The 12798-nt window shown below is 52.0% G+C and overlaps 1 protein-coding gene and 2 non-coding genes across 3 annotated transcripts in view; all 3 read left to right on the forward strand.

The window, feature by feature from the left end:
• Positions 1-12798, forward strand: part of LOC125464768 (protein spinster homolog 3-like) — a 135785-nt gene that overhangs the window by 60303 nt on the left and 62684 nt on the right. The gene's annotated exons all lie outside the window — the stretch shown is intronic.
• LOC132211044 (5S ribosomal RNA) lies at positions 830-948 on the forward strand. Its single transcript, XR_009447351.1, has one exon. It is a non-coding gene; the product is annotated as a 5S ribosomal RNA (ribosomal RNA).
• On the forward strand, positions 9623-9741 carry LOC125464792 (5S ribosomal RNA). Its single transcript, XR_007250083.1, has one exon. It is a non-coding gene; the product is annotated as a 5S ribosomal RNA (ribosomal RNA).

Here is a 12798-nt window from a genome sequence, read left to right on the forward strand (position 1 = left end):
CAAGCTGAAGCTGTGCGAGTGTGTAAGTGGGTGAGCGTGTGTGGGTGTGTTAGTGCGAGCTGTGTTAAGAGAGGGCGAAGGAGTTGCAGATGTGAGTTGCTGTGTAACGTTGCGATCTTGTTTGTACAATGGAGAGCTTGCTTGGTTGGTGGGTAGGACCAGCAACACACGGAAAGAGGGTTGTGGCGTTTGTAAAAGTTGTTTGCGAAGACAGGAGAAAAGACATGTTCAGAAAGCACGTGGACTCGTGGAAAAAGAGCCCGGGGTGGTCTGTGAGCAGAATTGGCCAGAGTGTCCGGGAGAAAAAGCTGCCTCCTGAGGGTGGGCACTGTCAGTGATGTGGGAGCAGATATTTGGAGTGAATGAGTGAGGGAGGGTGTGAGTGAATGAGTGTGTGGGTGAGGTAGTACCTGGTGCAAGAAGGGCAGTTTTGAAGATATTCGTGAGATAATGAAGAAGGCTGAAAGCAGTGGGGCCTTGTTGATGCGATTTATCCCGTGAGTTATTGAGAGAATTTGTTAATGGAGGGGGTGATGGATTTTTGGTGTTGTGAAGCTGGCAGGATGATGGAGTGAAGGCCAGAATGGGATTAGCCACAATGATGTTGAAAGTGTTTGTGGTGTGTGATTTGTGAGAGTGTGTTGTTCTGGGCAGTGTAAGAGTTGTAGTTTGTGTCTGTGAGAGCAGAGGGAAGGAGAATAGATTGTAGAGCAAGAGGAAAGGAATAGTGTGCTATAAATTTGTGGCTTGAATAAAATGGTGTAAAGCACAGAAGAGAATGAACATCTGGGCATGTGTCTCCAAGGGGTCAGAAATGCTATCGGTCAGTGCCTACGGCCATACTAGTCTGAAAACGCCCGATCTCGTCTGATCTCGGAAGCTAAGCAGACTCAGGCCTGGTTAGTACTTGGATGGGAGACCGCCTGGGAATACCAGGTGCAGTAGGCTTTTGCAGCCAGCAGAGGCTGCCCGCAGCCCTGCACTCTGACGCTGCCATTCATGAAGCCACCAAGGTCCTTTTAACTGCGTGCTCATTCGCTCTGTCTGCCTGTGTCTTTCATTTTTGCTTTGTGCAGTGAAAACTGCGCTTTCTCTACAATAGCTTGTTCTCCTTTGCATTCACCTTATGTATGCCCCTGTTGATTTACTGAACCTTTGTAAGGTCGCCTTTCAACCTTCAACGCTTCAGGGAAGACTGTCCCAGCCTATGCGGCCTGTGCGTAGAATTCAAAGCCTCCAGCGCCGGCAACATTGTTGTAAAGCTTTTCTGTAGACTTTGTAGTTTAATATTATCCTTGCAGTTGAAGTGCTGTTAAGATGGTTGTCTGCAGCATGAGTACCTGATAGATGCAGCCAAGAGCCTGACAGCAAGCAAAGAAAGAAAGACGCTTTGCACTTGATCGTACTTGAATCCGAATGCCGTCTCGAAGCCAAGTTTCTACGTTGTATTCCCGCACGGCTATTGATCCTCGTATCTCACTGACCTTATTCACTGCGCTGTGTGTTTTGCATTTGTGCTTTAGAGAGCTGTTGTTGTGTTCCTGATAGTAGCTGTTTACTTGCTGCTGTCTCAAATGGAACTATCCCCTTCTCCAGTGCGAAGCAACACTCTCCCGTTATTCACCGAGATGCTTTCAGTTTGTGGATGTAAGTTTGCTCGCTGAGCTGAAGGTTCATTTTCAGACGGTTCGTCCCTGTTTTTTATTTGAAAAAATATACTTTATTCATAGAATGTACAAAAACCAAAACTTTTATACACCTACCCAGTTATGCAAGCCGCTCCAGGTTACCCGGGGGTACGTACACCAACTAAAGGAAAAAACAAAACAAAGGAAAATAAAACAATGGGAAGAAAATACCCCAGCAGTCATCTCCTTGCGCAGTCATCTCCCCGCACAATCCCCGATGGCCCCCTGACCAGTTGGGGAAGGCGCCAGCTGGGCCCAGTTACCAGATAGGGCCCTTGTTTCTGTTCTGGACGAGGGGTTTCATACGGTCGTCTTTCCCCACCGCGCCTTGGCGGCAGCTGCCCCAAGCTTTAGCGCATCCCTCAGCACGTAGTCCTGGACCTTGGAGTGCGCCAGTCTGCAGCACTCAGTCGGGGTCAGTTCATTCAGCTGGCAGACCAGCAAGTTGCGGGCAGACCAAAGAGCATCTTTCATCACATTGATGGTCCTCCAGGCGCAGTTGTTGTTGGTCTCGGTGTGCGTCCCCGGAAACAGCCCGTAGAGCACGGAGTCCCGTGTCACGAAGCTGCTCGGGACGAACCTCGACAAATACCACTGCATCCCCTTCCAGACCTCCTGTGCCTAGGCACACTCCAGAAGGATGTGATAGACAATCTCATCCCCTCCACAGCCAACTTGAGGGCAGCATGCGGTGGCACAGAGATTCCGGGCGTGCATAAAGGATCTCACTGGCAGAGCCCCTCTCACCGCCAGCCGAGCAATGTCCTTGTGCTTGTTTGAAAGCTCTGGCGATGAGGCATTCTGCCAAACGACTTTGGCAGTCTGCGTGGGGAACCACACGACGGGATCCACCCTGTCCTTTTCCTGAAGGGTCTCGAGGATACTATGTGCTGACCACTGCCTGACGGCCTTGTGGTCAAAGGTGTTTCCCTTCAAAAATTTCTCCACGAAGGACAGGTGGTACGGGATCGTCCAACTACTCGGAGTGTTCCGCAGCAACGAGGCCAGGCCCATCCTTCGCAACACTGGGGACAGGTAGAACCTCAGGAAGTAGTGACACTTGGTGTTTGCGTACTGAGGATCTACGCACAGCTTGATGCAGCCGCACACAAAGGTAGCCATCAGGGCGAGGGTGGCGTTCGGTACGCCCTTTCCCCCGTTTTCCAGGTCTTTGTACATGGTGTCCCTGCGGACCCGGTCCATCCTCGACCCCCAAACGAAGTGGAAGATGGCCCGGGTGACCGCAGCGGCGCAGGTCCAGGGAATAGGCCAGGCCAGGCCACATACAACAGTACCAAAAGCCCCTCGCCCCTGACAACCAGGTTCTTACCCGCGATGGAGAGGGACTGGAGCGTCCACTTGCCCAGCTTCTGCTTCAGTTTGGTGATACGCTCCTCCCAAGTCTTACTGCACGCCCCCAGCTCCACCGAACCAAACACCCAGCACCTTCAGGTAGTCTGTCCTGACGGTGAAGGGGATGAAGGAGCAGTCGTCCCAGTTCCCGAAGAACGTGGCCTCACTCTCACCCCTATTGACTTTGGCACCCGAGGCCAGTTCAAACTGGCTGCAGATGTCCAACAGCCTACTCACCGACCGACGATTGTTGCAGAAGACGGCGACATCATCCATGTACAGGGAGGTCTTGACCTGAAGGCCTCCGCTGCCTGGGATAGTCACGCCCTTCAGGCTCACGTCCTTCCTGATGGATGTGGCGAAGGGCTCCACACAGCACACGAACAAGGCAGGAGAGAGCGGGCAGCCCTGCCTGACTCCAGATCTGACGGGAAAACTGTCCGATTCCTACCCGTTGATTGAGACTGCGCTAACGATGTTGGTGTAGAGCAGCCGGATCCAATTGTGGATGCCCTTCCCGAACCCCAGTTTGGAGAGGACGTCCCTCATGTAAGCATGAGAAACCCTGTCGAAGGCCTTCTCCTGGTCCAGGCTGACGAGGCAGGTGTCCACCCACCTGTCCTGCACGTAGGCGATCGTATCCCTGATGAGCACGAGGCTCTCAGTGATCTTCCTGCCCGGCGCAGCACAGGTTTTGTCAGGGTGAATCACCAACTCTAGGACAGACCTGACCCGGTTGGCTATGACCTTGGCCAGGATTTTGTAGTCCACGTTCAATAGTGAAATGGGACGCCAATTCTTAATTTCTTCCCTCTCCCCCTTCCTCTTGTAAATGAGGGCAATGATGCCCTTCCTCATGGACTTGCACATTTCCCCTGCCCGAAGCGCACTATCGTACACCTCCAGCAGGTCCTGGCTGACCAGGTCCCACAGAGCGGAATACAGCTCGACCGGTAAGCTGTCGCTCCCGGGAGTCTTATTCCTCTCAAAGGACTTGAGAGCTCTGGTCAGCTCGTCCAGGGATATTGCCCGGTCCAGCCACTCCCTCGTGCCGTCGTCTAAGACCTCCGTGATAGACGACGGGAACGACTCAGAGGCCATGCTGTCTGTGGGCTTCATGTCATACAGTCCGGCATAGAAGGATCTGCTGATCCTCAAAATGTCGGGCCGAGACAACGTCACCAAGCCATCATCCTCCTTCAGCCGGCTAAGCACAGGACTCTCTTTGTGCACCTTCTGAAAAAAGAAACATGAGCACGTCTCGTCCTGCTCCACGGAGCGGACCCTGGACCGGAAGATTATCCTGGAGGCCTCCGCAGCGAGGAGCGAGTCTTGCTGGCCCCTCACTTCGCGGAGGTCCTCCGTGACATTGACCCACATCGACTGCAGAAGGAGCAGGTTCTCCATCCTTTTCTGGAGTCGCGACAGCTTTCCCCGCCTCTCTCTTGCCTTCCAAACACCCTTGAGGATAAAGAACCTCTTGATGTTCTCCTTCACCGTCTCCCACCAGTCGCCCGGAGACTCAAAGAGGGGTTTCACAGTTCTCCAACCAGCGTACTCCCTCTTAAGCTCCTCGACGTTCTCTGGGGTCAGCAGAGTCGTGTTGAGCTTCCATGCCACCTTGCCGACCTGCTGGTTGTCCTGTAAGTGACAGTTGGCCAGCAGGAGGCAGTGCTCAGAGAACAACAACGGCGTGATGCCGGTGGACCTGACTGAGAACGCCCGTGACACAAACAGGAAGTCTATCCTTGAGCGGATAGATCCGTCTGGCCGCAACCAAGTGTATCTCCGCTGTGCTCCGTCTGCAGGGGTGCTGAAGACGTCGAGCAGCTTAGCGTCTTTCACCGTGCCCATCAGGAATCTGGACGTGACGTCCAGTTGACTCCCCCCACCCGCTGTCCCCACGCCGAATCTTCCATCTGCATCGATGATGCAGTTGAAGTCTCCGCCTAGGATGACCGGCCTGGACGTAGCCAGCAGGGGTGGAAGCTGCTGCAGGACGGCCAACCGCTCACTCTGTACCGCTGGGGCGTACACGTTGATCAGCCTTAGGGGAGCGTACCTGTAGGTGACATCAGCCACTAGGAGGCGCCCCCCCACCACATCCTGAACTTGAGAGATAGTGAAGTTGCGCCCCCGCAGCAGAATAGCCAGGCCTGAGAAGCGACAGTCGTTAACCCCGACCAGATCGAAGGCCCACAGGTCCAGGTGCCGGACCATTTCCCGTACCTGCTGAGGTGCAGTATACCACACTCCTGCAGAAACAGGAGGTCTGCCTTGGTCAGGTAGGCCAATGTGGACACACATCTTGCGGTGGACTTGACGCTGCGCACATTAACGCTCGCAACTCGTACCCCCATTGTGGGCAGTGACCGCAGTACCCTCCGAGTCCAAGGTCTAGCCCCTCCATCTGTCCCTTCATGCCCATTGCCCGGGCGAACTGCTGGACGCTCTCCGAGCTCAGGAAACTGTCCGTGCTGCCTTCTGGGTGGCATCCCCCCGTCGGGGGTACGGAGGAAGGAGAGCCCGGCTCCGGGTCAGGTTGGGGACACGTTTCCTGCTTCCCGCCTGCAGGTTCCAGGGGGCCCTCCAGGGCCCCAGCGGTGCGTGGCTGGGTGTCAGAGGGAACCTCAGGACACCTCCCATCCCCTGGAAGCGGGGTGCTGCTTTCCTTCTCAGTGGAAGTCTTCAGCTTCTGCTTTGGGTGAGCCTCCTCCGAATCCCCCTCGTCAGAGGAGCTCTTATAGCCCCCCTGTAGCTGCCTCTTCCCGCCTGATGGTTGCGGAGCTGGGGCCCTCCGCCGCGCCTTCCTCCTCGCCTTCCGGACCATCGTCCACTCCCCTGGGTCACCTGTCGCCTCCTCCATTGACTTCGGGTTGTTGGGGGGGAGCGGAGCCTGCAGGGGCGCTTTGCTGGCCTCGGGTCCATCCTGTGGGGCTGGTCCCTCCTGCACACCTCGGGGGGTCCTTGCAGGGGCCTGGTGCCTTCCTCTCCTCCAGGGGGGCTTGCCCTGCATTGCCCCTGCCGGCGACCTGGGCGTAGGTGGTCCCCCGCTGCGGACATGCCCTATAGAGGTGGCCCGCTTCCCCACAAAGTTTGCAGCTTTTTTCCTTTGGGCAATCCTTTGCAAGGTGTCCCTCCTCCCTGCAGTTCCTGCAAATGGTGGCTTTGCAGTCGGCCGCCACGTGACCTGACCTACCACAGGCATGGCAGACTTTAGGTTGCCCTGTGTAAGTCAGGTAGCCCTTGCTCCCACCGATCGCGAAGCTGGACGGTGGGTGTATGATGTTTCCGTCCGCGCCCATCCTCAGCATCACCCTGACCTACCTCTTACTTGTCCAGATCCCAAAGGGGTCCATTATGTTGACTAGATCCCCTTCCACCTTCACGTACCTTCCGAGGAAGATCAGCACATCAGCTGCTGGCACATGCGGGTTGTACATGTGTACAGTCACCATACGGCTCCTCTGCACCGGCATTACGAACAGCGGGACAGCGGTCAGTCCAGAGAGGGGGCCGTCACCTCCTTTCTCCTTGAAAACCTCCAGGAAGCGCTTGCAAACCTTGGCGCTCCTGAAGGCCACATCGTAAAAATCTCCTCCAGGGAAATCCTGCAGGCAGTAAATGTCCGCAGCAGCGAACCCACAACAGTCCAATAGGACCCTCTTCACGAAGAAGGTGCGGTCCACAGGTGCACCTTCATCCACCTTCTTTACGGAAACACGGATGGTGTTCCAGACCCCCTGACCCGGGGCACGAGCACTCACCGCAGCCATCGTTGCAGGTTGGCTGCTCCCCTGAACCAGCGTTAGGCCGAATCCAGCATTAAGATCCACCAGTTGCAAGGGTGCACAGCCAACCCGACGTCTTCCTTCCACCTCCAACACAGTCACGCTCTCCTCTTCTTGGTCCACAAAGGAGTGGGTCTTTATTTTGTTCGGGATGTAAGCTGGTTCACTGAGCTGGAAGGTTAGTTTTCAGACGTTTCGTCACCATTCTAGGTAGCATCATCAGTGAACCTCCAATGAAGCGCTGGTGTAATGTTCCGCTTTCTATTTATGTGTTTAGGTTTCCTTGGGTTGGTGATGCCATTTCTGGTGTTGATGTCATTTCTTGTGTTGGTGATGTCATTTCCTGAAAGACCCCTTAGACCCATAGTCTCGCTACCTGGAACACCAACGTACAGATTAGCCAAGGAACTACACCAAAGACTAAAACACCTCGTAGAAGACTCACGCCACTCCATTCACTCCACCCAAGAATTCCTGAACACCATCAAAGACACCAAGATAGAAGAGGATGAAATAATGGTCTCCTTTGACGTAACAGCCCTGTTCACATCCATCAACATCAACCTGGCCAAAGAAACACTGACTACACTATTAGAAGAACCAAAGACACATTCAGCAGACACCACCAACCTCATCAGCAAGGACATATCATCAAGCTAGTGGACCTATGCCTTACCAGCCACTTCACTTTCAATAACAAAACCTACAGACAAACCAACGGTACACCCATGGGATCTCCGATATCAGGGTTCTTAGCAGAGGTAGTAATGCAGAGACTCGAACAAACAGCTCTGCCAACCATCCAACCCAAATTTTGGGTCCGCTATGCGGATGACACCTTTGTAATCACTAAACAAAACAAATTAGAGAAACCTTCAAGACCATCAATAATACCCTTTACTGGCATAACATTCACAAAAGAGGAGGAGAACAACAATAAACTGCCATTCCTAGATGTCACAGTAGAGCGAACAGCCAATGGGGAACTTCAAACCAGCGTCTACAGGAAAACAACACATACAGACCAAATACTGAACTACAGGAGCAACCATCCCAACACCCACAAACGAAGCTGCATTAGAACATTATTCCAACGAGCCACCACACACTGCAGCACAGAGGAACTACGAAGAGCAGAAGAAAATCACCTGTACAGCGTATTCAAAAAGAACAGGTACCCAATGAACACAGTTCGCCGATTTCTTGGCAACAAACCCAAACAAACAGACAAAACATGCCCAGAAACCATAACCACTCTCCCCTACATCAAAGACATTTCTGAAATGACTGCCAGACTACTCGGACCTCTTGGCATCAGGGTAGCCCACAAACCCACCAACACACTAAAACAGCAGCTAATGAACTTAAAAGACCCTATACAGACAACAAGCAAAACGAACGCCATTTACAAAATACCTTGCAAGAACTGTGACAAACACTACATTGGACAAACAGGCAGAAAGCTAGCCACCAGGATACATGAACATCAACTAGCCACAAAAAGACATGACCCACTATCACTAGTATCCTTACATACAGATGAGGAAGGACACCACTTTGATTGGGACAACACATCCATCCTAGGACAAGCCAAACAGAGACATTCACAAGAATTCCTAGAAGAATGGCATTCCAACCGGAACTCCATCAACAAACATATTGACTTGGAGCCCATCTACCACCCTCTGACAAAAAGAACAGGAAATGACATCAACACAGGAAATGATATCACCAACCTAAGGAAACCTAAACAGATAAATAGAAAGCGGGACATAACACTAGCGCTTCACTGGAAGCTCTCTGATGATGTTACCTAGAATGGTGACAGAAGTCTGAAAATGAACCTTCCAGTTCAGCGAGCAAACTTACATTCAGAACCTCAAACTGAGCTACAAATCTTCTCAACACTCACTATCCTTTCAGTTTGTTTAAGGTGGTGCCATTTTCAGCTGGCAATAAATAACACCTCGATGGAGGGGCACGCTAAAGCTGGCCAGCGTGCTGTGCGAGTGTGTAAGTGGGTGAGTGTGTGCGGGTGTGTTACTGCGAGCTGTGTTAAGAGAGGGCGAAGGAGTTGCAGATGTGAGTTGCTGTGTAATGTTGCGATCTTGTGTCTATAATGGAGAGCTTGCTTGGTTGGTGAGTAGGAATAGCAGCACATGGAAACAAGGCTGTGGCGTTTGTAAAAGTTGTTTGCGAACACAGGAGAAAAGACATGTTGAGAAAGCACGTGGACTCGTGGCAGAAGAGCCCGGGGTAGTCCGTGAGCAGAATTGGCCAGAGTGTCCGGGAGAAAAAGCTGCCTCCCGAGGGTGGGCACTGTCAGTGATGTGGGAGCAGATATTTGGAGTGAATGAGTGAGGGAGGGTGTGAGTGAGTGTGTGTGTGGGTGAGGTAGTACCTGGTGCAAGAAGGGCAGATTTGAAGATGTAAGTGCAATAATGAAGAAGGCTGAAAGCAGTGGCACCTTCTTGATGAGATTTATCCCGTGAGTTATTGCGAGAGAATTTGTTAATGGAGGGGAGTGATGGATTTTTGGTGTGATGTGACGAGCCATGATGATGTTGAATGTGTTTGTGCGGTGTGGTTTGTGAGAGTGTGTCGTTATGGGCAGTGTAAGAGTTGTAGTTTGTGCCTGTGAGAGCAGAGAGAAGGAGAATATGTTGGAGAGCAAGAGGAAAGGAATACTGTGAAATAAATTTGTGCCTTCAATTAAATGCTATAAAAACATAAATGAGCATGGAAACTGGGCTAGGTGTCTACAAGGAGTAAGAAATGCAGATTCCATGTGCCTACGGCCATACTAGTCTGAAAGCGCCCGATCTCGTCTGATCTCGGAAGCTAAGCAGACTCAGGCCTGGTTAGTACTTGGATGGGAGACCGCCTGGGAATACCAGGTGCCGTAGGCTTTTGCAGCCACCAGAGGCTGCTCGCAGCCCTGCGCACTCACACTCCCATTCATCAAGCCGCCGAGGTGCTGTTCACTGCTTGCTCATTTGCTCCGTCTGCCTGTCTCTTTCACTTTTGCTTACCCCGTGTCATTGCTATGCATTCCACCACCGCGCAAAAACAAAAGGGATGGATTTTGAGACAATGTGGATGAAGCAGAAGGGTATAGTTCGGTCATGTACCTGAATAACGCAGCGCTAAAAGTCTTTTGGGATCCGGAACATGATCGAACTGTATCAGCGATAGTCTCTGGTCGGACAGCCTCCATCTCCACTCTCGTAGATGTGCAAAACTTGGGACCCTTTGCTACTCAAAGCAAGACTGCCCAGTGAGACTGGGAGCCAAACATCTTTCCCTCCTATTTTCTGTTGTGATTGACTTCATTCCGGAAATGATTTGCTCATCACCTTTTCCATTTTATTTCTCTTGATTGCTGTCAGTTGGTGCCCAGTCAGTTTCCCATGTCCTTCTCCCTGCCAGATCTCTCCTTCAGTAAGATCCCCAGTCAAAAGTATACTCCCCCAATTTCAGCTTACACACATCCCCTTTCCATCACTTCCCCCACTCTGTGCCTCTCATCCTTCCTGTCTCTCATGTACCTATTACTACTTTATCTTTCAGTCTCTCTCTCCCCCCCCCCTTTCAGTCTCTGTCTGTCCCCGTTTCACTCTTGCTCTCTCCCCCCTTTCACTTTCTCTCTCTCCCCTTTTCACTCTCTCCCTCTTTTGCTCTCTCTGTCTTCCCCTTTCTATCTCTCTCTCCCCCTCTCTCTCCCTTGCTCCCCCTTTTGCTCTCTCTCTTTCTCTCCCCCTCTCTATTTCTCTCTCGATCTTTCTGTCTCTCTTGCTTCCCCCTTTCTCTCTTGCTTCTCCTTTCCCTCTCTCTCCCCCTTTCTCTTTCTCTCTATTTTTCTCTCTCCCTTGTCTCTCCCCCTTTTTTCTCTGCCTGTCTCTGCGCTCTCTCTCTCGCGCTCTCTCTCTCGCGCTCTCTCTCTCGCGCTCTCTCTCTCGTGCTCTGTCTCTCTCGCGCTCTCTCTCTCTCCCCTCCCCCGTTCTCTTTCTCTCACTTTTTCTCTCTCTCTGTCTCAGGTACTGTCTCCCCTCTGTGCTTTTCTTTTGGCTTATGACCTTGCCTACTCCTTGCTAGCACAGCTCACGTTGCTATAAATGGCTACTTTGTAGTTTGAACGACGCACATTACCAGCTGATCTGGTGGCTAATCCTGACTTGGACTGGGGTCTAGCTTGACATGAACTTGTCCCTAGTCCTCTTCGAATGAGCCAGAGGATTCTGGAATCGGTGGTCACATCCCACACACTGATTCTGGTATTCCACAGGTTACAGCGTTAGATGTTTCTTGTGACAATGCACCCTGTGCCCCTTTGCCCAACAGCACTAGACCCCAACACCTCACAGAACTAGAATAAGCAGGAGATGCCTGAGAGCCAGAAATGTGGGGAATAGCGAGATTCGAAACCTGGAAGTTGGTAAGGGTTTGAGAATGAGGCCATGAAGAGCAAGAGACCTGGGAATAGGGAGTGGCAAAGATTGTAGATGGATGCCCCGGTCTCCTTTCCTCTTTCTCTACCACACCATCCTGCAATCTGTGGTGTTCTCTGTTCTCGACTCCCAGTTTGTCAACTGCGCCACTCTTGCATCATTCTCACCCCTCTCCCCTTGGTTTTTTCCTCCCCATCACCTCATATCCCTTCCTCACTTCGGTGTCCCTCTTTCTGTGCCCTCAATATGTCCCTCTCCACGTCCTTGCAGCAGGCCTCCAGCTCCCCGATCTCAAACCTACCGCTCCGTCAGGACAGAGGGAAACACTCAAAATCCACTGGCACAACATGTAGGATTGCTGTTTCACTGGCAGAAGACATGCCATCAAATGTGGTGTGATCAAATGCCATTTGGTAAGATGGCATGTGATCAGATACCACACTCTCATGTGGCCAATCACTGATCAGGCCTACCGGAATGCATTCAACCAGAATGGGATTTAGAGCTTGTTGTCCTGGGAAGATGAAGTCTTCCTGCCACTTTTGTTCAAGCTCTGATCAGCAGGGGGCACATCAAAACTGACATTTTGAATTGCAACACATTAATTTTTATTCTTCTCCTCAACATGTTTTATTTGCTGTTTTTCTGAACTGCAAAATTATATTTTTTCGTGAGAAAACCTTTACATACATAGGCAGTCACTGAAGCAGTTCAGTACAGTCATAGAATCTCTACACTGTAGAAGCAGGCCGTTCAGCCCATCAAGTCCACACCGACCCCCTGAGGGGCATTCAACCCAGTCCCACCCCTGCTTTTCCTCACCCTCGGCAATACAGGCATTTCCCATGGCCTATCCACCTCACCTGCACAGCTTTGATCTGTGGGAGGAAACCCACATGGGCAGTCACCCAAGGCTGGGATCATTCCCAGGTCCCTGGCAATGTGAGGCAGTGGTGCTAACCACTGGGACACTGTGCTGCCTTTTACACCTGAAGAATAATCAAACATTGATGTTTGGACAAAATCCTAAGGCCTTTTTTACTATCTAATACAGGACAACATTTGAGGCTCCAAAAGGGTTGGATAACTGAGCAGAACCCTATTGCACTTTTGAAGAAAGATCTTAGACAGTGTTCTTTCCCCACTGCACCTTGGCAGCAGCTGCCCCAAGCTTTAGTGCCTCCCTCAGCAAGTAGTCCTGGACCTTGGAATGCGCCAGTCTGCAACACTCGGTCAGGGTCAGCTCCTTGCTCTGGAAAACCAACAAGCTTCAGGCATCTTTTACTGAGTGACTACACCTGGAAGACCATCAAATGTTTGCCTCGGTGTGCGTCCCAGGGAACAGGCCGTAGAGCGCAGAATCTCGCATCACGGGGCTGCTCGCAACGATCCTCGACAAAAGCCACTGCATCTCTCTCCAGACTTCCTTTGCAAAGGCACGTTCCAGATGGAGATGTCTGATAGCTCCCCACCCCACCCCCCCACCAGCTGCTGCCGCTCCGAGGGCAGCGCGCGGTG

Source organism: Stegostoma tigrinum, chromosome 27 (genome assembly GCF_030684315.1).
Source record: "Stegostoma tigrinum isolate sSteTig4 chromosome 27, sSteTig4.hap1, whole genome shotgun sequence".
Classification (NCBI taxonomy): Eukaryota; Metazoa; Chordata; class Chondrichthyes; order Orectolobiformes; family Stegostomatidae; genus Stegostoma; species Stegostoma tigrinum.